Source organism: Oncorhynchus mykiss, chromosome 3 (assembly GCF_057628025.1).
Source record: "Oncorhynchus mykiss isolate SJ-2025 chromosome 3, ASM5762802v1, whole genome shotgun sequence".
NCBI lineage: Eukaryota > Metazoa > Chordata > Actinopteri > Salmoniformes > Salmonidae > Oncorhynchus > Oncorhynchus mykiss.
Window position 1 is genome coordinate 97402804 of NC_143024.1, and position 25943 is coordinate 97428746.

At 42.6% G+C, this 25943-nt stretch overlaps 1 protein-coding gene across 3 annotated transcripts in view; it reads right to left on the reverse strand.

Annotated features, from left to right (window-relative positions):
- Window positions 1-25429, reverse strand: part of LOC110520668 (hyccin 2) — a 155084-nt gene extending 129655 nt beyond the window's left edge. Inside the window, exon 1 of one of the 3 annotated variants that reach the window (XM_036975376.2) lies at window positions 25307-25429. The gene's annotated coding sequence lies outside the window, so the exon portion shown is untranslated. Of the gene's footprint in view, window positions 1-25137 lie in introns of all 3 variants that reach the window. The other 2 variants (XM_090230510.1, XM_090230509.1) reach the window with 2 other exon arrangements.
- Between the last annotated feature and the right edge of the window lie 514 nt (window positions 25430-25943).

Genomic DNA, 25943 nt, shown 5'->3' on the forward strand with positions numbered 1-25943 from the left:
ATTGAGAAATGAAGACATAAAAGAAAAGAGACGAGGGGAGGAGGGGAGGAGGGGATGAGGGACGAGGAGGGGATGAGGGGAGGAGGGCGGGGGAGAGCCGAGAAGGGGATGAGAGGGGAATGAGGGGATGAGGGACGAGGAGGGGATGAGGGACGAGGAGGGGATGAGGGACGAGGGGAATGAGGGGAGGGGATGAGGAGGGGATGAGGGGAGGAGGGCGGGGGAGAGCCGAGAAGGGGATGAGAGGGGAATGAGGGGATGAGGGACGAGGAGGGGATGAGGGACGAGGAGGGGATGAGGGACGAGGGGAATAGGGACGAGGGGAATGAGGGGAGGGGATGAGGAGGGGATGAGGGGAGGAGGGCGGGGGAGAGCCGAGAAGGGGATGAGAGGGGAATGAGGGGATAAGGGACGAGGAGGGGATGAGGGACGAGGGGAATAGGGACGAGGGGATGAGGAGGGGATGAGAGGAGGGGAATGAGGGGAGGAGGGACGAGGAGGGGGATGAGTCGAGGAGGGGGGGAGGGGCAAGGAGGAGGGGAGTGAGGAGGGGACGGATAGGATGAGGGAGGGAGGGACGAGGGGACGAGGGATGCCGGGAGGGGGGGGAGGGGGGAAGGATGGATGACGGGAGAGGGGTGACGGGAGGGGAGAGGGATGACGGAAGGGAGGGATGAGATGTTTTTGTATTTTTCGCTCTGCATTGTTGCGAAGGGCCTGTATGTCAGCATTTCACGTTAGTCTCGACCTGTTGTTTACCAAGCATGTGTCAAATAACATTTTAATTGAGTGGTTCATTTATGCATTGACTAAATGGCTTCTGGGGGAGGGCAGGGCAGCTCAAGAAGCTGTTTCCACCAGGCTCCAGGCTCCTTGTTGCTGATAGAGCTCGGGTAACCCCCAGCATCAGAAACACCCTCAGTACTCTGACCATGGCCTGGTCCCTGCCTGTCAATACCCTCCAGTGGAATACAATACTGGCGTTTTGCCAAGTCACTCACTGGGACTCAGTGAGTACATATTTCCACTCCGACAGTCAGCTAGACATTAGGTGACGTCTAACACAGATGTAATACAGGGATATTTGGTTACGGTGCCAGTCACACAGAGAAGGAGACCAGTCACTCTCCGCTCTTCTCCTCAACCAGACAGGGGAACAGCCAGCAAGGGGAACAGCCAGCAAGGGGAACCTGCTATGCAGGAGAACCAGGCAGGGAAGGGAAGTGAGGTGGAGGGACACAGCAGCAGTGTCTATATTTAGCTCTGCTGCAGCTGCAGGGCCAGACAGACATGTTGGACTGGGCTAACAGAGAACAGACCATGAGGCAGAGGGCAGAATGAGCTGAGTAACACACACACACTGGGGGTCAGGGAGAACAGAGAGGAGGCCCAGGAGCATAGCTCTGCCTGAAAACTGAAAGTTCTCTCATTGGTCTCCGTCTCCGTCCAAACACACCAACCAGGGTTTCCGTTTGCCGATAATAGCTGGCTTTTGGCTGATATTTTATTGCATTTTTTAAACTATCAAACTGGCACCATAAAATGTTCCATTGCAAAACAACACTTTTTATCCAATACATTTGACCGGTCATGCTCGTCAGTCTTTAGGCTCATTTGCATAATTGTGTGCAATTACATTGCGTGTGTATATTCACATTGTATTCATCACACGCTCACAGCATAGGAGATGATTGTGGACTACAAGAAAAGGAGGACCGAGCACGTCCCCCATTCTCATCGACGGGGCTGCAGTGGAAAAGGTTGAGAGCTTCAAGTTCCTTGGTGTCCATGTCCAAACATACTAAGACAGTCATGAAGAGGGCACAAACAAAGTCTATTCCCCCTCAGGAGACTGAAAAGATTTGGCATGGGTCCTCAGATCCTCCAAAGGTTCTACAGCTGCACCATCGAGAGCACTGGTTGCATCACCGCCTGGTACGGCAACTGCTCAGCCTCCGACCGCAAGGCACTACAGAGGGTAGTGCGTACGGCCAAGCTTCCTGCCATCCAGGACCTCTATACCAGGCGGTGTCAGAGGAATTCCCTAAAAATGGGTAGAGACTCCAGCCACCCCAGTCAGACTGTTCTCTTTGCTACCGCACGGCAAGCGGTACCGGAGCAGAAAGTTCAGGTCCAAAAGGCATCTTAACAGCTTCTTCTCCGAAGCCATAAGACTCCAGGTGCTGCACATTTATGAAAAGTGATTATTCCAGTTACTAATAAGCACCCATTAAGAAAAATGACTAAACTGTTAAAACCCCTTAGATTGATGAGAAATTGAAAAATTGTATGGTTGACAGGCATGAGGCAAAAAGTATGGCAAATAAGACTGGCAGCCCAACTGATTGGCAAACGCACTGCAAATTAAGAAGTCATGTGACTAAACTAAATAAAAATAAACTATACTTTGAAACAAAGATAAATTATATAAAGAATGATGGTCAAAAGCTTAGCAGCACCTTAAATTACATTTTGGGGAAAAAGGCAAACTTGGCTCAATCATTCATTGAATCAGATGGCTAATTTATTACAAAACCCACTGATATTGGCAACTATTACTTTTTCATTGACAAGATAAACAAACTTAGGGATGACATGACAGCATTAAACACTGACACAACACATCCAAGTATATCTGACCAAATTCTAAAAGACTTTTGAAGTCAGCATGGAAGAGGCCAAAAAAATTGTTTGTCTATCAACAATGACAAGCCACCGGGATCAAATCAAATGTATTTATGTAGCCCTTCGTACATCAGCTGATATCTCAAAGTGCTATACAGAAACCCAGCCTAAAACCCCAAACAGCAAGCAATGCAGGTGTAGAAGCACGGTGGCTATGAAAAACTCCCTAGAAAGGCCAAAACCTAGGAAGCAACCTGGAGAGGAACCAGGCTATGAGGGGTGGCCAGTCCTCTTCTGGCTGTGCCAGGTGGAGATTATAACAGAACATGGCCAATCTAGATGGAATATTCCTGAGGCTAATAGCAGACGATGTTTCCACATCTTCAATTTAAGCCTACTAGAGAGAGTGTGCCCTCAGGCCTGGAGGGAAGCTAAAGCCCCCTTTACTGGCTCAAATAGCTGACCAATCAGCCTGGTGACCAATCCTTACTAAACTTCTGAAAAACATTGTGTTTGACAAGATACAATGCTATTTCACAGACTTATATAGGGAAGGCAAGCACAGCACTTACACAAATGACTGATGATAAAAATATTGTGGGTGCTGTTTTGTTAGACTTCAGCACAGCTTTTAACATTATCGATCATAGTCTGATGCTATAAAAATGTGTTATGGCTTCACATCCCCTGATATAATGTGGATAAAGAGTTACTTGTCTAACAGAACACAGATGATTATATTTAATGGAAGCCTCTCAAACATAATCCAGGTAGAAGCAAGAATTCCCCAAGGTAGCTGTTTAGGCCCCTTGCTTTTTTCAATTTTACTAACATGCCACTGGCTTTGATGACTCAACACTATACACATCAGCTACTACAGCGACTGAAATGACTGGAACACTTAAAGAGTTGCAGTTAATTTTGGAATGGGTAGCAAGGAATAAATTAGAAATACTTAAGACCAAAATTAAAAGCATTGTATTTGGGACAAATCATTCACTAAACCTCAACTACATCTCGTAATGAATGTGGAAATTGAGCAAGTTGGAGGTGCCTAAACTGCTTGGAGTAACCCTGGATTGTAAACTGTCATGGTTAAAACACATCGATACAACAGTAGCTAAAATGGGGAGAAGTCTGTCCATAATAAAGTGCTGCTCTGCCGCATTAACAACACTATAAACAAGGCAGGTCTTACAGGCCCTGGTTTTGTCGCACCTGGGCTACTGCTCAGTCGTGTAGTCAGTTGCCACAAAGAGGGACTTGGGAAAATTTCAGTTGGCTCAGAACAGGGCAGCACGGCTGGCCCTTAAATATACACGGAGAGCTAACATTAATGATATGCGTGTCAGTCTCTCATAGCTCAAAGTGGGAGATTTACAAAAACAAGTAATGAGGAAGTCAGAGGTGAATTTACCAAGCTGTCTGTTTAAAATACTAGCACACAGCTCAGACACCCATGCATACCCCACAAGACATGACACAAGAGGTGTCTTCACAGTCCACAAGTTCAGAACAGACTATGGGAGGCACACAGTACTACATAGAGCCATGACTACATGGAACTCTATTCCACATCAAGTAACTGATGCAATCAGTAGAATCAGATTTAAAAAGCATGTAAAATACCCCTTATGGAACAGCGGGGAGTGTAAACACAAACATAGGCATAGACATATGCATGCACACACTATACACATAGATTTTGTGTTGTAGATATGTGGTTGTAGAGTATGGGCATGAGGGCACACAGTTTTAGTATGTTGTGAATTCTGTAAAGAATGTATTGTAATGTTTTAAAAATTAATTCTGCCAGATCCCAGGAAGGTGCTGGGGATCCATAATAAATACAAATACTCCTGAACAGCTAATCAAAGGGCTACCCAGACCCCTCTGCTGCTACTCTGTTTATTATCTATGCATAGTCACCTTAACTCTACATACATGTACATATTACCTCAACTAACCGGTGCCCCCGTACATCGACTCGGTACCGGTACCCCCTGTACAATTGCCTCGCAATTGTTATTTTACTGCAGCTGTTTAAAAAACTTTTTAAGGCTAGGGGGCACTATTTTCACGTCCGGATTAAAAGTTTGCCAAAACAACCTGAGGCTTGTATATAAACATCGTTTGACATGTTTCTATGAAATTTACGGATACAATTTTGATTTTTTGTCTGCCTGTTTTGACTGCGTTTGAGCCTGTGGATTACTGAAGAAAACGCGCAAACAAAACTGAGGTTTTTGGATATAAAGAGACTTTATCGAACAAAAGGAACATTTGAGTAACTGAATGTCTTCTGAGTGCCACCATATGAAGATCATCAAAGGGATTAATTTTATCTCCATTTCTGAGTTTTGTAACGCTTCTGCTTGGCTGGTTACGGTTTGCAATAATTTGTCAACCGGGCTATGTTCTGGACTAGGTATGTTCTCGGCTAGGTATGCTTTCACCGAAAATAATTTTATAAATCTGGCAATGGTTGGATTAACAAGAAGTTCATCTTTAAAAATATGTTTTGTTTTCTGAATTTTTATAATGAGCATTTCTGTATTTGAATTTGGCGCTCTGAAATCTCACTGGATGTTGGCTAGATGGGACGCTTGCGTCCCACATACCCTAGAGAGGTTAACTAATTAGATAATGTGTAGTCATGTTGCGCGAGTTGGAACCGGTGTATTTTCTGAATCATACGCGCCAAATAAATTGACATTTTGGATAAATAATCAACAGAATTTATCGAACAAAAGGACCACTTGTGATGTTTAATGGACATATTGGAGTGCCAACAGAAGATCTTCAAAGCTAAGGCATGAATTATATGTTATTTCTGACTTTTGTGTTGTGCCTGGCGGGTTGACTTATGATTTTCATGTGTATGTTTGCTGGGGGGCTGTCCTCAGATAATAGCAAGGTTTGCTTTCACCGTAAAACCTTTTTGAAATCTGACTGTGGCTGGGGGGGAGCATTTTCACATTTGGATGAAAAGCGTGCCCAGAGTAAACTGCCTGCTACTCAGTCCCAGTTGCTAATATATGTGTATTATTAGTATATCTGGATAGAACACTGAAGTTTCTAAAACTGTTTGAATGATGTCTGTGAGTGTAACAGAACTCATATGGCAGGGGAAACCTGAGAAAAATCCACCAGGGAGTGGGAAATCTGAGGTTTGTAGTTTTTCAACTCATTGCCATTCCAATATACAGTGTCTATGGGGTCATTTTGCACTTCCTAAAGCTTCTACTAGATGTCAACAGCCTTTAGAAACTTGTTTGAGGCTTCTACTATAAAGGAGGGGTTCATAAGGGCTCTGAGTCAGTGGTCTGGTAGAGTGCCACTAGCTGGTCATGCGCATTCACATGAGAGGTAGCTCGCGTTCCATTGCTTTTCTGAAGACAAAGGAATTCTCCGGTTGGAACATTATTGAAGATTTATGTTAAAAACATCCTAAAGATTGATTCTATACATTGTTTGACATGTTTCTACGGACTGTAATATGACTTTTCGTCTGAACTTTTGCCTGGACCTGCCCGCTCGTCATAAGTTTAGATTGTGTACTGAACGCACAAACCAAAATTAGTTATTTGGACATAAATTATGGACTTAATGGAACAAATCAAACATTTATTGTGGAACTGGGATTCCTGGGAGTGCATTGTGATGAAGATCAAAGGTAAGTGAATATTTATAATGCTATTTCTGACTAAATGTTGACTTCAACATGGCGGATATCTTTTGGTGTTGTGTTGATCTCTGAGCACCGTACACAGATTATTGAATGGTTTGCTTTTTCCATAAAGTCTGACAAATCTGACACAGCGGTTGCATTAACCTCTTGAATCTAGGGGGCACTATTTTTATTTTTGGAAAAATAACGTCCCCAAAGTAAAGGGCTATTTTGTCAGGACAAGATGCTAGAATATGCATATAATTGACAGCTTAGGATAGAAAACACTAAAGTTCCCAAAACTGTACAAATATTGTCTGAGTATAACAAAACTGATATTGCAGGCGAAAGCCTGAGAAAAATCCAATCAGGAAGTGACTCTTATTTAGAAAGCTCTGCGTTCCTATGCTTCCCTATTGAGCAGTGAATGAGATATCAACCAGATTCCATTTTCTATGGCTTCCCTAATGTGTCTAGCGTCACAATACATCGTTTCAGGCTTTTATTTTGAAAAATTTGCCTGAACATCAACATTGCATCAGTGGTCACATGAAGTCTCAGAGTGTTTTGTGCGTAAAGGACAAATGCGGCCATTGTTTCTCTCTTTCCTACTAAGAAGCAATCTGTCCCGGTTGATATATTATCGAATAGATATTTGAAAAACACCTTGAGGATTGATTATAAACAACGTTTGCGATGTTTCTGTTGATATTATGGAGCTAATTTGGAATATTTTTCGGCGTTGTAGTGACCGCAATTTCCGGGTGATTTCTCAGCCAAACGTGAAGAACAAACGGAGCTATTTCGCATACAAAAATAATATATTTGGAAAAAAGGAACATTTGATAACTGGGAGTCTCGTGAGTGAAAACATCTGAAGCTCAAAGGTAAACAATTTAATTTGATTGCTTTTCGTGACCAGGTTGAATGCTGCTAGCTGGACATAATGCTATGCTATCGATAAACTTACACAAATGCTTGTCTTGCTTTGGCTGTAAAGCATATTTTCAAAATCTGAGATGATAGGGTGATTAACAAAAGGCTAAGCTGTGTTTCAATATACACTGCTCAAAAAAATAAAGGGAACACTAAAATGACACATCCTAGAATGAATGAAATATTCTTATTAAATACTTTTTTCTTTACATAGTTGAATGTGCTGACAACAAAATCACACAAAAATGATCAATGGAAATCAAATTTATCAACCCATGGAGGTCTGGATTTGGAGTCACTCAAAATTAAAGTGGAAAACCACACTACAGGCTGATCCAACTTTGATGTAATGTCCTTAAAACAAGTCAAAATGAGGCTCAGTGTGTGCGGCCTCCACGTGCCTGTATGACCTCCCTACAACGCCTGGGCATGCTGCTGATGTGGCGGATGGTCTCCTGAGGGATCTCCTCCCAGACCTGGACTAAAGCATCCGCCAACTCCTGGACAGTCTGTGGTGCAATTGGTGGATGGAGCGAGACATGATGTCCCAGATGTGCTCAATTGGATTCAGGTCTGGGGAACGGGCGGGCCAGTCCATAGCATCAATGCCTTCCTCTTGCAGGAACTGCTGACACACTCCAGCCACATGAGGTCTAGCATTGTCTTGCATTAGGAGGAACCCAGGGCCAACCGCACCAGCATATGGTCTCACAAGGGGTCTGAGGATCTCATCTCGGTACCTAATGGCAGTCAGGCTACCTCTGGCGAGCACATGGAGGGCTGTGCCGCCCCCCAAAGAAATGCCACCCCACACCATGACTGACCCACCGCCAAACCGGTCATGCTGGAGGATGTTGCAGGCAGCAGAACGTTCTCCACGGCGTCTCCAGACTGTCACGTCTGTCACGTGCTCAGTGTGAACCTGCTTTCATCTGTGAAGAGCACAGGGCGCCAGTGGCAAATTTGCCAATCTTGGTGTTCTCTGGCAAATGCCAAACGTCCTGCACGGTGTTGGGCTGTAAGCACAACCCCCACCTGTGGACGTCGGGCCCTCATACCACCCTCATGGAGTCTGTTTCTGACCGTTTGAGCAGACACATGCACATTTGTGGCCTGCTGGAGGTCATTTTGCAGGGCTCTTGCAGTGCTCCTCCTGCTCCTCCTTGCACAAAGGCAGAGGTAGCGGTCCTGCTGCTGGGTTGTTGCCCTCCTACGGCCTCCTCCACGTCTCCTGATGTACTGGCCTGTCTCCTGGTAGCGCCTCCATGCTCTGGACACTACGCTGAGAGACACAGCAAACCTTCTAGCCACAGCTCGCATTCATGTGCCATCCTGGATGAGCTGCACTACCTGAGCCACTTGTGTGGGTTGTAGACTCCGTCTCATGCTACCACTAGAGTGAAAGCACCGCCAGCATTCAAAAGTGACCAAAACATCAGCCAGGAAGCATTGGAACTGAGAAGTGGTCTGTGGTCACCACCTGCAGAACCACTCCTTTATTGGGGGTGTCTTGCTAATTGCCACCTGTTGTCAATTCCATTTGCACAACAGCATGTGAAATGTATTGTCAATCAGTGTTGCTTCCTAAGTGGACAGTTTGATTTCACAGAAGTAGTGTATTTCACTTGTGATTTCATGGATAGGAATATTTTCTAGTAATATTTATGTCCGTTGCGTTATGCAGTGTCAGTTGATGATTACGCTCCCGGACCCGGGATGGGTAGTATCAAGAGAAGTATATCCTTAAATATGTGAATAACACTTGTATCTTTTATCAATGTTTATTATGAGTATTTCTGTAAATATATGTGGCTCTGTGCAAATTCACAGGATGTTTTGGAGGCAAAGCCAAATGTAAACTCAGATTTCTGGATATAAATATGAACTTTACCGAACAAAACATACATGTATTGTGTAACATGAAGTCCTATGAGTGTCATCTGATGAAGATCAAAGGTTAGTGATTCATTTTATCTCCATTTGTGCTTTCTGTGACTCCTCTTTGGCTGGATAAATGGCTGTGTTTATTCTATGACTTGGTGCTTACCTAACATAATCGTTTGTGGTGCTTTAGCTGAAAAGCATATTTGAAATCGGACACGGTGGTGGGATGAACAAGATTACCTTTAAAACAGTATAAAATACATGTATGTTTGAGGAATTTTAAATTATGAGATTTGTTGTTTTGAATTTGCCTGTTGTTTTCACTGGCTGTTGTCATAACATCCTGTTAATGGGATGGCAGCCCAAACTGACTTGCCTAGTTAAATAAATGTGTTAAAAAAAAGTAGTAATTTAAATAAATACATTTTAAAACATTTAAAAATCTGCCAATCGGTGTCCAAAAATACAGATTGTTATGAAAACTTGAATTCGGCCATTCCGATTAATCGGTCGACCTCTACTAGACAACCAGCCCTTAGCCGTACCCTTATCCTACTCCTATTCTGATGTAGAGCTTAATCCAGGCCCTGAAGTGCCTAGATCCATTCCCCAGGCGCTCTCATTTGTTGACTTCTGTAACCGTAAACGCCTTGGTTTCATGCATGTTAACATTAGAAGCCTCCTCCCTAAGTTTGTTTTATTCACTGCTTTAGCACACTCTGCCAACCTGGAAGTCCTAGCCGTGTCTGAATACTGGCTTAGGAAGACCACCAAAAGCCCTGAAATTTCCATCCCTAACTATAACATTTTCCGACAAGATATAACTACCAAAGGGGGCGGAGTTGCAATCTACTGCAGAGATAGCCTGCAGAGTTCTGTCTTACTATCCAGTTCTGTACCCAAACAATTCGAGCTTCTACTTTTAAAAATCCACCTTTCCAGAAACAAGTCTCTCACCATTGCCGCTTGCTATAGACCACCTTCTACCCCCAGCTGTGCCCTGGACACCACATGTGAATTGATTGCCCCCATCTATCTTCAGAGCTTCAACCTCTCTTCGTATCGTCAGATCTCCAAAGATTGGAAAGCTGCCGCAGTCATCCCCCTCTTCAAAGGAGGAGACAATAGACCTAAACTGTTATAGACCTATATGCAACCATTTCGAATCCCACCGTACCTTCTCCGCAATCTGGTTTCAGAGTTAGTCATGGGTGCACCTCAGTCACGCGCAAGGTCCTAAACGATACCATAACCTCCATCGATAAGAGACAGTACTGTGCAGCAGTCTTCATCAACATGGCCAAGGCTTTCGACTCTGTCAATCACCACATTCTTATCGGCAGACTCCATAACCTTGGCTTCTCTAATGACTGCCTCACCTGGTTCACCAACTACTTGTCAGATAGAGTTCAGTGTGTCAAATCGGAGGGCCTGTTGTCCGGACCTCTGCCAGTCTCTATAGTGGTGCCACAAGGTTCAATTCTCGGGCCGGCTCCGTTCTCTGTATATGTCAATGATGTCGCTCTTGCTGCTGGTGATTCTCTGATCCACCTCTATGCAGACGACACCATTCTGTAAATAAACCTCCAGACGAGGTTCAATGCCATACAACACTCCTTCCATGGCCACTAACTGCTCTAAAATGCTAGTAAAACAAAATGCATGCTTTTCAACCGATCGCTGCCCGCACCCGCCCGACGAGCATCACTACTCTGGACAGTGCTGACCTAGAATATGTGGACAACTACAAATACCTAGGTGTCTGGTTAGACTGTAAACTCGCCTTCCAGACTCATATTAAACTTCTCCAATCCAAAGTTAAATCTAGAATCGGCTTCCTATTTCGCATCAAAGCCTCCTTCACTCATGCTGCCAAACATACCCAGGTAAAACTGACTATCCTACCGATCCTCGACTTCGGCGAGGTCATTTACAAAATAGCCTCCAACACTCCACTCAGCAAATTAGATGTAGTCTTCACAGTGCCATCCGTTTCGTCACCAAAGCCCCATATACTACCCACCACTGTGACCTGTATGCTCTCGTTGGCTGGCCCTCGCTTCATATTTGTCGCCAAACCCACTGGCTCAAGGTCATCTATAAGCCTTTGCTAGGTATAGCCCTGCCTTATCTCAGCTCGCTGGTCACCATAGCAATACCTACCCATAGCATGCGCTCCAGCAGGTATATTTCACTGGTCATTCCCAAAGCCAACTCCTCCTTTGGCCGCCTTTCCTTACAGTTCTCTGCTGCCAACGACTGGAACGAATTGCAAAAATCACTGAAGCCTTATATCTCCCTCTCTAACTTTAAGCATTAGCTGTCAGAGCAGCTTACCGATCACTGCACCTGTACACAGCCCATCTGTAAATAGCCCATCCAACTACCTCGTTCCCCAAAGTGTTATTTATTTTTGCACCCCAGTATCTCTACTTGCACATCTATCACTCCAGGGTTAAAGCTAAATTGTAATTATTTCGCCACTATGGCCCATCTATTGCCTTTACCTCCCTAGTCTTACTACATTTGCACACACCGTATATAGATTTATTGACTCTACGTTTGTTTACTCCATGTGTAACTCTGTTGTTTTTGTCGCACTGCTTTGTTTTATCTTGGTCAGGTCACAGTTGTAAATGAGAACTTGTTCTCAACTGGCCTACCTGGTTAAAAATATATACACATATATATATATTTTTAAAGACTGGGCTTACAAAAGCAGGTTTCACTCCAGTACCAGCATTTTTATGAGCTCCTCTAACTAGGCTCTGTATGCTGTGCACGTGACTAAGATGCATGACAACTAACACACACAAAATGAATTTCACTAAATTATTCAAATTGACGATAAGCATAAACCATTCAACACTGCTATAACAACGGGCCGGGCTCCATAACAAACCCCTCAGCACTGCTATAACAACGGGCCGGGCTCCATAACAAACCCCTCAGCACTGCTATAGCAATGCCGAGTGAGGGTAGGAAGAAAACAGGGACATTGGGCAGGATTATGGGAAGGGCTAGAAAAAGGGGGGAGAGTGAAAGGGAAGGAGGCCTTGTTACTTTGCAGCCCCAACTGGATGCCAACAGGGACCAAAAGAATGTACTGATCTCTAGGGAAACCGTGCCAGCTCACCTGCCTGCGGTACAAACTACAGAGTCCAGTTACACCCCTGAGACCAAGTTGCAGCCATCTAATAAAACAAATGGATATTAATTAACGTAGACCGACTGGAAAATATTTTTGGCTTCGTCCATCACAGCAGTGAGTCAGGCTGACCCTTCAAGACTACAGAGAAATGATAACAGCAACTCTGGAATGATTGCTGCTCTGAAATGAATGCTAAGGAATCTAAAGCAAATCCCTGATGCTTACATCCTCAGTTGGACATGAATTCCCAGCTTAGCGGGGAGCCCAGACCTGCTGTACAGCATAGCTCTGTCCCAAATGGCACCAAATGGAGAACGCGAACAGAATCCCAACTTTACTGTCAAACATAATGCATCAGTGTATTTTACTTCAACTTTCTGAAGAGGCAACAGAAATGCCCTGTCTGGGTGTGCGTACATGATGCTCATGTAATTAAAACTGTCTTCTGGTAGATGGAAAGGCTTTCCCGAAAACCTAATCAATTAAATGTTAACTACAAAGTAGCCTATGCCTACCTGGCAGAATGATATGATTATTTCCATATATTCAGTGGCCATTACTTTTGCAAACTCTGCAATCACATGAGAGCTAGACACATCACTAACCAAACAAAGGTCTCTGGCTGGTGTTAAGTTGAATTAAAGGGTAACTACATCTAAAAAATGAAAAGCTATTCGATTTCCCCCAGACCTCCTGATGTGGTTGAAGCATTGTTGTGGATTTAGAAAAGCTAGTATTTTTTATTTTTTTCAAAAGTGGGAACTGTTAGTTAACCCTGAACAAAACAGAATCAGGCAAAAAATAAAAATAGGACCCTACATTTGGGACACAGGCCCTCTCTCAGCCCCAACATAATCCAGGTAGAATCAGGAATTCCCCAGGGTGGCTGTCTAGGCCCCTTTTTTCAATCTTTACTAATGACACACCACCGGCTTTGCGTAAAGCCAGTGTGTCTATGTGGTGGATGACTGAACATTGTAGTAGCTGACGTGTACATCGACTGAAATGACTGCAACACTTAGAGTTCCAGTTAGTCTCAGAATGGGTGGCAAGGAATAAGTTAGTCAAACCATTCCCTAAACCTCAACTACATATTGTAATAAATCATGTGGAAATTGAAGCAAGTTGAGGTGACTAAACTGCTTGGAGTAACCCTGGATTGTAAACTGTTATGGTCAAAACATATTGATACAACAGTAGCTAGGATGGGGAGAAGTCTGTCCATAATAAAGCTCTGCTCTACCTTCTTAACAGCACTATCAACAAGGCAGGTCCTACAGGCCCTAGTTTTCTCGCACCTGGACTACTGTTCAGTCGTGTGGTCAGGTGCCACAAAGAGGGACTTAGGAAAATTGCAATTGGCTCAGAACAGGGCAGCACGGCTGGCCCTTGGATGTAAACAGAGCTTACAATAATATGCATGTTACTCTATCCTGGCTCAATGTGGAGGAGAGCTCGACTTCATCACTACTTGTATTTATGAGAGGTATTGACATGTTGAAAGCACAGAGCTGTCTGTTTGAACTACTGGCACACAGCTCAGACACCCATGCATACCCCACAAGACATGCCACCAGAGGTCTCTTCACAGTCCCCAAGTCCAGAACAGACTATGGGAGGCGCACAGTACTACATAGAGCCATGACTACATGGAACTCAATTCCACATCAGGTAACTGATGCAGCAGTAGAAATCAGATTTAAAAAACAGATAAAAATATACCTTATGGAACAGCAGGGACTGAAGCAACACATACACATGTATACACACACAATAATATACGCACTGTAGACACACGTACACATGGATTTTGTACTGTAAAAATGTGGTAGTGGTGGAGTAGGGGCCTGAGGGCACACTGTTATACAATTTTATAACAATAAAATAGATTCATAACTGCCTTGCCCCAGTCAGCCAAAGCCTCAAATCCAGCACTCCCCTGGAATCATCTCCTAATTGGCAGCAGTTCAACTCTGGGCTCTGAGTCGTGACTGGTACAGTAAACAGGACAGGCCTCAGTTTAGACATATAAAACACAGACATGGAGCTCTCAAGTACCTACTGTTATTGCACTGTGATGTACCTTGCTGCACAGCCACCATGACAGGTCTGTGTGTCAGTGGACATACAGTGCATTCGGAAATGATTGATTCCCATTGACTTTTTCCACAATGTGTTACAGCCTTTCTAAAATGGATTTAATTTTTTTTTAAGTAATCCTCCTCAACAATCCATGACACAATACCCCATGACACAGCCAAAACAGGTTGATGGATGTTCTTGGGTTTCCGTTTTACATTTTTTTAAATAAAATTTGCCACAATTTCTAACAACCTGTTTTTGCTTTATCATTATGGGGTACAGTGTATAGATAATGAATAAGGCTGTAATATAACAAGGGGTCTGAATACTTTCTGAATGCACTGTGAGAGTGTGTGAGAGATATAGAAATGGTATTGTAGGGATGACATCTTTGGCCAAACCCAATATTTTCCTTGCCAAAAAAAACTAAATAAATGGCAGCCTTTTAAGCCTTCTAGTACAACATACACACACCAAAAAGTTGTCCCCATTGCCAGTCAAACAAAATCAAAACCTGTTTCTTTCACTTTCTTGCTGAATCGTTATTCATTTGTTCAGTCGTTTCTTTATCAACCAGAAAAGTTTCAGCTCCGTGGCCTCTCTTCCACTGTCACTGTGTCCGTGTCCTCTCTTCCTCTGTGCCCACTGTCACTGTTTCCGTTTCCATCTTGTCCAGCTGTCTGTCCGTGTCCGCTCTTCCACTGTCACTGTGTCCGTTTCCATCTTGTCCAGTCATGTCTGTCCGTGGCCTCTCTTCCTCGGTGCTCACTGTGTCCGTATCCGTTTCCATCTTGTCCAGATGTGTCTGTCCGTGTCCTCGCTTCCACTGTCACTGTGTCCGTTTCCATCTTGTCCAGTCATGTCTGTCCGTGTCCTCTCTTCCTCGGTGCCCACTGTCACTGTGTCCGTTTCCATCTTGTCCAGATGTGTCTAACATAGCACATAAACCCTGTTTGTCTGCATCGAAGTACCGGTCCTTGTACATAGCATCGAGCAAGGTGGAGACACAGCAAAGAGGCTCAGAGAGAATGACACTAAATCGCTTTTTCACAGCCTCTTGTAGAGTACTTTTGCAAGTTAACCCCACGGTCTGTGTGGGCAGTTTGGTTGAGCAGGCATTTCAATGCCATGACAGAGGGTATCACATCTGCTGCAGACACAGTTGATGAGCTTATTTCTCAAGTCAGTTGTTCGAATGGCACTAGATGTGTGTTCAAGTTAAGTTTCAAACATGTTCTCAAATGCCATTGAAATGCATGCAATACGGCTTTCCTCAGTACGAAATCCTCGTCGACCCACTGAGCTGCCAGACTCAGCATGCTCATGGGGCTGACATCGCTGGTCCAAATGTCAGTCGTGAAGCTAATAGCAGTGACACCCATAACAAGTAGCTCATGGATGTGCGTCTCAACAATACTGTGTAACTCCGGTAGGGCAACATGTGAAAAATAGAGCCTACTTGGTAGTGTGTACCGGGGCTCGAGGTGCTCGACCAGTCGGTGAAAGCCAACATCATCCACAACAGAGAACGGATGATTGTCAAGGGCAATGAATCCCATTATCTTGGCGTTAATGGATTTTGACTTGTCTCGCTGAAATTCTCTTTCAAATGACTGCTCAGTCCAGAGCAGACATTGTGGGCTAGGAACGCTGTGTTGCACGTGTAGCGCTATAGTTTTGGTGGCGTCATTACCTCATCTACCTACGTTATACAGGTATGTACCTCATCTACCTACGTTATACAGGTATGTACCTCATCTACCTACGTTATACAGGTAGGTATGCATGTCAGCTTTGACATTACCTCATCTACCTACGTTATACAGGTATGTACCTCATCTACCTACGTTATACAGGTAGGTATGCATGTCAGCTTTGACATTGCCTCATCTACCTACGTTATACAGGTAGGTATGCACGTCAGCTTTGACATCGGTTAAGCACATCTGTGTTAAACTACACATCGGGCCGATGCCTTTGTTGGCATTTTTAGCTAATATCAGCCGATTCCGATATGCTTACCAATATATTGTGCATCCCTAATTTATTGTCTACATTGGTTTTTGCCATGTTTATTCCATTAGACACCTAATGCATACTTTTACATGATATGTGAGCTAAAACGTCAATGGAAAAGACTTCAATCCATGTTAAGGACAAAACTACATGGAAATCAAATACTTTAGGATTCTACTCATTCCTATGGAGGACTGCCAATAAGCAACTTCCCAAATGGCACTCTAGTCCCTATGGACCCTGGGCAAAATTAGTGCACTATGTAAGGAATAGGATGTCATTTGGGAAACAGCCTTAGCCCTTCCCTGGAGAGTATAAGGATGAAACCCACATAACTTATCCCAAAACTAAAACCACTTCCCTGGGAATCACATGCGTCGCAGAAGGCTGGCTGCCTGTCTGTCCAGCTACTAGTCCCAAACTGCGTCACATGAATCCAGAAAGACCAGGCGAGTAATACGCTTCTGAAAACTTTGATGCAACAGAATAAATCAGGAGACATGCTGCTCTTCCTCAGTGCTGTTTTGACAGTGTAATCCACAGAGAACCCTAGTGCGTCTCAATAGGGGTACAATCCTCACCATAGGAGGTAGATTATAACACACAGATGTGACAAAGCTGACAGCCAGGCCTCCTGCCCGTCTCTATCAGTGAGACTCAGCAAGGCTCCCTCTGTCTGCATGCTACGCACATGTTCAGCTGGCCCTGTCCATTCAGTAGCCTTCACATTACTTGTGTGATTAACCTGTTCAGTGCTTCCTCTTACGGATTCAGTCAGTTTGGAATCTCCCATTTCTGCAGTTTAAATCCTAAATGACACAATAGCCTTAGATACAATCTAGGCCGAAAAGAGGAGGACCTGTTAACCTGATCCCCTGAGCAGGTATCCCTCGGGTGGTGGAGGAGGGCATGATGTATTGTTGGGACTCTGCATAGCTCTGGGGATATAACTTCAGTAAGGTAAATCCATTTAAATTCAATCCCTTTTTGACAGCATCACTTTAGATTTAAACCAAAACAACTTCCCATACATGGTGGACGATGGAAGTGGTCAGAAAGGGACTTTTGTTTTTACTTGAATGCCAACCCTAACCCTAACCTTCTAATCCTAACCCTCTAACCCTAACCCTTCTAACCCTAACCCTAACCTTCTAATCCTAACCCTCTAACCCTAACCCTTCTAACCCTAACCCTCTAACCCTAACCCTTCTAACCCTAACCTTCTAACCCTAACCCTCTAACCCTAACCATACATGATGGCCGATGGAAGAAGTGGTCAGAAAGGGACTTTTGTTTTTACTAGAACCCCAACCCCAACCCTAACCCTCTAACCCTACCCCAACCCTAACCCTCTAACCCTAACCCCAACCCCAACCCTAACCCTCTAACCCTAACCCCAACCATACATGGTGGCCGATGGAAGAAGTGGTCAGAAAGGGACTTTTGTTTTTACTAGAATGCTAACCCTAACCCTAACCCCAACCCCTAACCCTCTAACCCTAACCCCAACCCTCTAACCCTAACCCCAACCCTCTAACCCCAACCCTCTAACCCTAACCCCAACCCTAACCCTCTAACCCTAACCCCAACCCTCTAACCCTAACCCCAACCCTCTAACCCTAACCCCAACCCTAACCCTCTAACCCCAACCCTCTAACCCCAACCCTCTAACCCCAACCCTCTAACCCCAACCCTCTAACCCCAACCCTCTAACCCCAACCCTCTAACCCCAACCCTCTAACCCCAACCCTCTAACCCCAACCCTCTAACCCCAACCCTCTAACCCCAACCCTCTAACCCTAACCCTTAACCCTAACCCCTAACCCTTAACCCCAACCCTAACCCTCTAACCCTAACCCCTAACCCTTAACCCTAACCCTCTAACCCCAACCCCAACCCTAACCCTCTAACCCTAACCCTCTAACCCTAACCCTCTAACCCTAACCCTCTAACCCTAACCCTCTAACCCTAACCCTCTAACCCTAAACCCTAACCCTTCCCATACATGGTGGCCGATGGAAGAAGTGGTCAGAAAGGGACCTTTGTTTTTACTTGAATGCCAAAATATTACGGAGATAAAAAGGTGCTCTGAGTGGACCCATTTTGAATACCCTTCTTCACTGGAAAATATAACTGGTTGAGGTTTGAATCATTTTTATAAAACGCACAAACAGTGCTGTCCAACTAGATTATTTATTGAAAAAGATATTGCAGTTTCATCAGTTGAGATAACATGCTCTTGAATACAGGGTGGGTGTCATTTCAACTATAGAAATCATAGACTGGACCTTTCCCTTCAGACGACTGCAATTTAGCTGGTAGACCACTACAAATGTACTTAAAATGTTAAAAAAGGTACTACAAAGGATTTTTTTTAAATTGTAATTTCACAAAAATCTGCAGTAATAGTGTAATGATAGCATTGGCTGTGATTTACCTATTCATTTCTCCCACCGGAGTAGCAACTGTGGTCAAAATGGGAAATCGGTTTTGACTGTGTGGTTGTGTTATCTAGTGGATATCAAGGTTTTGACTGTGTGGTTGTGTTATCTAGTGGATATCAAGGTTTTGACTGTGTGGTTGTTTTATCTAGTGGATATCAAGGTTTTGACTGTGTGGTTGTGTTATCTAGTGGATATCAAGGTTGACTGTGTGGTTGTGTTATCTAGTGGAAAACAAGGTTGACTGTGTGGTTGTGTTATCTAGTGGATATCAAGGTTTTGACTGTGTGGTTGTGTTATCTAGTGGATATCAAGGTTTTGACTGTGTGGTTGTGTTATCTAGTGGATATCAAGGTTGACTGTGTGGTTGTGTTATCTAGTGGAAAACAAGGTTGACTGTGTGGTTGTGTTATCTAGTGGATATCAAGGTTGACTGTGTGGTTGTGTTATCTAGTGGATATCAAGGTTGACTGTGTGGTTGTGTTATCTAGTGGATATCAAGGTTTTGACTGTGTGGTTGTGTTATCTAGTGGATATCAAGGTTGACTGTGTGGTTGTGTTATCTAGTGGATATCAAGGTTTCGACTGTGTGGTTGTGTTATCTAGTGGATATCAAGGTTTCGACTGTGTGGTTGTGTTATCTAGTGGATATCAAGGTTTCGACTGTGTGGTTGTGTTATCTAGTGGATATCAAGGTTGACTGTGTGGTTGTGTTATCTAGTGGATATCAAGGTTGACTGTGTGGTTGTGTTATCTAGTGGAAAACAAGGTTGACTGTGTGGTTGTGTTATCTAGTGGAAAACAAGGTTGACTGTGTGGTTGTGTTATCTAGTGGAAAACAAGGTTGACTGTGTGGTTGTGTTATCTAGTGGAAAACAAGGTTTCGACTGTGTGGTTGTGTTATCTAGTGGAAAACAAGGTTGACTGTGTGGTTGTGTTATCTAGTGGATATCAAGGTTTCGACTGTGTGGTTGTGTTATCTAGTGGAAAACAAGGTTGACTGTGTGGTTGTGTTATCTAGTGGAAAACAAGGTTTCGACTGTGTGGTTGTGTTATCTAGTGGAAAACAAGGTTGACTGTGTGATTGTGTTATCTAGTGGATATCAAGGTTTCGACTGTGTGGTTGTGTTATCTAGTGGAAAACAAGGTTGACTGTGTGGTTGTGTTATCTAGTGGAAAACAAGGTTGACTGTGTGGTTGTGTTATCTAGTGGAAAACAAGGTTGACTGTGTGGTTGTGTTATCTAGTGGAAAACAAGGTTGACTGTGTGGTTGTGTTATCTAGTGGAAAACAAGGTTGACTGTGTGGTTGTGTTATCTAGTGGAAAACAAGGTTGACTGTGTGGTTGTGTTATCTAGTGGAAAACAAGGTTGACTGTGTGGTTGTGTTATCTAGTGGATATCAAGGTTTCGACTGTGTGGTTGTGTTATCTAGTGGAAAACAAGGTTGACTGTTATCTAGTGGAAAACAAGGTTGACTGTGTGGTTGTGTTATCTAGTGGAAAACAAGGTTTCGACTGTGTGGTTGTGTTATCTAGTGGATATCAAGGTTTCGACTGTGTGGTTGTGTTATCTAGTGGAAAACAAGGTTGACTGTGTGGTTGTGTTATCTAGTGGAAAACAAGGTTTCGACTGTGTGGTTGTGTTATCTAGTGGAAAACAAGATTGACTGTGTGGTTGTGTTATCTAGTGGAAAACAAGGTTGACTGTTATCTAGTTATCTACTGTAGAAGTCTTAATTCCTAACTGCCCTGAATACCTCTGTTTGTCCTACAGCTGTTGTATGCAGAAATCATGTGCCTATGAACCAGAGTTATACTGTTCGCACTGAGGCGGTGTGCCCTAGTAGGAAGACCACTTTATGCAGCTCACCCTGCACTATCAGCCCAAATGTAAATAACATGAGTAAGTCTACCTCTGATAAGCTTCCCAGTAAAGCATTCATAACAATCAAGAAACCCAATAAAGTGCTAAAAATAGCCCATATTAACATGTAGCCTAAGAAACAAGCTCCATGAAGTCAATAACTTGCTTGTAACAGAAGACATTCATATTCTGACTATCCCTGAAACTCACTTAGATAATACCTTTGATGATACAGTGGTAGCAATACAAAGTTATAACATCTACCAAAGGTGGAGGGGTTGCTGTTTATATTCAGAACCACATTCCTGTAAAGCTTAGAGATGATCTCATGTTAAATACTGTTGAAGTAATATGGCTACAGGTTCATATGCCTCACTTAAAGCCCATTCTGGTGGGAAGCTGCTCTAGACCAGCAAGTACTAACAGTCAGTATCTGGATTAGAGGTTGACCGATTATGATTAAATCGACACGTATGCTATGATAAATGGTAAAGTGGTCTGGCGCACCTACAGTACTGGTCATAAAAAAAGCTAGCTAGCTCATAGATGCAAACAATGTTCTTCACACACTTTTTTTTTCATTTTTAAAAAAAAAATAGGTTTCCTATGGAGGATTAACAGTAAAATTTAAAACATATTTCCATTCAAGTCAACATCCTGATGTGTGGACCTCCAACCATCTTTGTGGTAGCATTTGAACATTTAAATGTCATTCCCATTTTAGTACATTTATCACCAAAACATGACACCCACCCTGTATTCAAGAGCATGTTGTGACTCAACTGATGGCAGGCACAGCACAAAAACCTTAGATGATATAAATTAGTGTCTAAGCTACAAAATAATAAACTTGGGTTTTCCCGGTTTTTAGATAGACGTTAACAGCAATCGGAATTTTGGATGAAAAGTGTACCCAAATTAAACTACCTGCTACTCAGGCCCAGAAGATAGATAGATAGATAGATAGATAGATAGATAGATATATCTATCTCTCTCTATCTATATAGTAGATTTGGATAGAAAACACTAAAGTTTCCAAAACTGTTAAAATAATGTCTGTGAGTATAACAGAACTGATATGGCAGGCGAAAACCCGAGGAAAATCCAACCAGGAAGTACTATTATTTTGAAAGGCTGTTTTTCCATTGAAAGCCTATCCACCATACAAAGACTTAGGACCCAGTTCACGAGCTCTATGGCTTCCTCACCATGTGACCAGTTTTTAGGCATTGTTTCAAGCCTTTACTCTGAAAAACGAGGGAGATACAGCACTTTCAATCAGTGGACAGTGGAAATCTCCATTCATCAGCCATACGTCTGATTGTGAACGCACCTTTCTTGTTTCTCCTTTCCTATTGATGAAGCTTTTATCCGGTTGAAATATTATTTATGACAAAAACAACCGGAGGATTAATTTTAAACATCGTTTGGCATGTTTCTACTAACTTTTATTGTACTTTTTTTTTTTAAATGTCTGGAATTAGTGCACGCGCCATCTACATTCGGTTTACTGTACAAAACGTGCGAACAAAAAGGAGGTTTTTGGTCATAAAGAGGGACATTATCGAACAAAACGAACATTTGTCTAACATGGAGACCTGGGAGTGCCACCAGATGAAGATCAAAGGTAAGTGATTCATTTTAATGCTATTTCTGACTTTGGTGACACCTCTCCTTGTTTGGAAAATGGCTGTATGGGTTTCTGTGGATTGGAGCTGACCTAACATAAATCGCAAAGTGTGCTTTTGCCATAAAGCATGTTTGAAATCTGACTCAGCGGTTGCATTAAGGAGAAGTTTATCTACAATTCCATGCTCAACACTTGTATCGTTCATCAATGTTTATGATGAATATTTCTGTTATTTGATGTGGCTCTCTGCACTTTCACCGGATGTTTGAGACAATGCATTTCTGACCAGAACACGCTAATGTAAACTGAGATTTTTGGATATAAATATGAACTTTATTAAACAAAACAAAGTCCTATGAAGTCCTATGAGTGCCATCTGATGAAGATCAAAGGTTAGTGATTAATTTTCTATATTTCTGCTTTTTGTGACTCCTCTCTTTGGCTGGAAAAATGGCTGTGTTTTTCCTGTGACTAGGTACTGACCCAACATAATCGTTTGGTGTGCTTTCGCAGTAAAGCCTTTTTGAAATCGGACACTGTGGTTGGATTTATCTTTACAATGGGAGATAATACTTGTATGTTTGAGGAATTTTAATTATGGGATTTCTGTTGTTTTGAATTTGGCGCCCTGCAATTTCTCTGGCTGTTGTCGAGGTGGGACGCTGTTAAAAGGTTTTTTTTTTTAAATAATCCCCAGAAAAAACTATTTTGACAACCCTGGTTGTAAGCTTTTAAATGAAATTAACCTCAACCGTTTACCCTTTCCAGTGCTGAAGACATTGATGTCTCATGGTATGGTAGGGTATGCAAAATGGGTCAACTTTGAACACTTAACTGTTGAATATTTTGGCGATCAGATTTTATATATTTTTTATTTAAAAAATATATATACTTTCTGAGCACTTCTACAATGAATAAATATGTATGGAAGGATTTGTTCAAATCAAAAGTGGTGCTGTGAAAGAGTGATTGGATTACCCAGTATGCACAACCCAGTAAGCTCTGTGTAGCGATAAATAAACAATATATATATATATAAATAAATAAATAAAACCCAAACTACACGTCCTTATTGTCATTATTATTATTGCAATAGAGGCGAAAGGCACAAAACATTCACATTATACAATGCATTTACATTTTAAAAACAAGTTAAATAGCATCGTCCAGGTTTGGCCGGTGTAGGCCGTCATTGTAAATAAGAATTTGTTCTTAACTGACTTGCCTAGTTAAATAAAAGGTTACATTAAGTAAATTAACTAAATTAACACATCGCTTGCGGTAAAGTTTTGGAACCTTATCTTTCATATCAGCGAGAACAGGAACAAATAAAAAAAACTTAAATTGATGCTCACCTTTATAGGGTTAGGGCTCCCAAACGGCCATATTTCCATGTTACAGCGCTTGTTTACAGAAAAGACAGAAGACGGCGTGGACTACCTGTGCTAATTACCCATCTACGTCTCCGAACACCGGTGTGTTAACAAAACAGACACCACAAACATGTTATCACCGGGAAAAAAAACTGTCTGCTGCAACTGTTAAAACCAATGACGTATATAAACCCTGGATTGCTGAAGCTATGTATTGGAATTTGAGGGGCTTTGAAGCCACCGGTCAGCCATATTGGCTCTCCCTAGTTGGAACAGTTCTCTATAGGAATGAATGGAATTCTACAGTATTGAAATTAAAATGTTTCAAGGACAAAATTACATGTATTTAAGTATTTTTTGGTTGTAGTGGGGCCAGCAAAATAATTTTTAAAAACATTTGTATATTTGTTTCTCTTTTTAATTGTCATGTTTGGCTCACATAATATAATTTAAAAGTATGCTTTACGGTATCTGTAATAGAATAAACGTTTCAAAACTAATGCATTTCTTTAGATTCCAAAATAATTTATTTTACAATTGAGTACCACCAAAATGGCTGCGTAGTGGCTTCAATAAAGCGCGCCTGTCAGTCCAGGGGTTATAAACATCATCGGTTAAAACAGTAAGTGTGTATTTCGCATTTGTTAAATGATTTTGATGTGATATGAATGTAACGTTAGAGGGATTTATGTTTCTAAAGATGGGTATTAGGCTGTTTTGGCTTCCAGAGCCAATTCACCTTTAAACAGGACATGTAACGTTAAGGTTTACGGAGTTAAACTCCTTCAGTCCATTACTAGGGCTGACAAACAACCAGCGCACCTCAACCTAGTCAGCTGATTTCACCGACGACTCCGTTAGGTAACATTAATGTTAGCAATGGGTGTGCTGCTTTTTTGGCGCTATAGCTTGATGAAGGTTGGCTCCAACTTCCAAGTTTTATAGGTTTCATTATTGCCCTCAGGCAGACAACGTCACGGGTCAACAACATAACATATTCTGCGGTTTTAATTGTGTAATATAGCAGATAATAATGTCTAGCTTTGCACAACGAACAAATCTGTTCGGTGTCATGCACGGCTACCGTCACGAAATGTTGACACGTAGCTGGCTGGGTAACGTAGCAAGCCAATGCTAACTAGGATATACTGCTAGGGTGTACTATACTGGCCAGGATATACTGCTAGGATGTACTATACTGGCCAGGATATACTAACTAGGATATACTGCTAGGATGTACTATACTGGCCAGGATATACTAACTAGGATATACTGCTAGGGTGTACTATACTGGCCAGGATATACTGCTAGGATGTACTATAATGGCCAGGATATACTTGCTAGGATATACTATACTAGCCAGGATATACTAACTAGGATATACTGCCCAGTATATATTAGTCAGCCAAAACCACATCCAGAGACTAGTGTTACTCCCGGTTCAAAAAGGTAAAATTAGCTTACCATCAAGTTAGCATCCAATGACAAGGTCGAGAAACTAGAAAACAGGCTCCTAGTTAAAACCGTAAAGGTGTTCACTCCTGGCTCGTTACAAAAAATAATCCCAGTTGGAAATCCAACTAGCTACGTTGTTAGTCAGCGGTGCGTCGCTACATAGAGAAATATAACTTACCCAATTTGTCATGCGTTAACAGCAGATATCACATGAATTCGACCAACGAAGCTAGAAATGTCTGTAGTTTTCATTGAATCATTGCGTGTCTGTCGTGTGAACGTTATCTGACTCCCCCAACCTATTCTCCAATCACCTCGCCTCCCCGCTATGCTGCTGCCCTTCCATTGGACAGTCTCAGTACAGAAATGCATCACTATAGGTGAAGCAAATATTGCGGAAAAGATGTGTGGACTATCCGATGAGCTATAATTAGAACGAGACTATCCTATAAATCTATGGGAATTATTCTAAAGATTAGTTTTCCATCAAAACTGTGTACCATTCAATTTGAAGCAATGCTAGATAGGGCACTCATTTGCATTTTTCTGTGAGACCTGAACATTTTATTTGGAGGCACCAGACAGTAGGCCTAGAAACAAATTCTTCCAGATACATTGTGTATTTTCACCTCACCTGTGAAGAGGAAATTCAGCAACTATTGGGCGCAGTGGAAATTCATCAGGGTTTTACAGATTGGCAAATGAAAGAGGATTTTATACTTTTCTATATAGCTTCCTATTGGTCAGACTTTTGCAACTAACTCATTTAATTAACAACATGCTTTGTGTCGTATCCCATTATGATTGGTACCTGA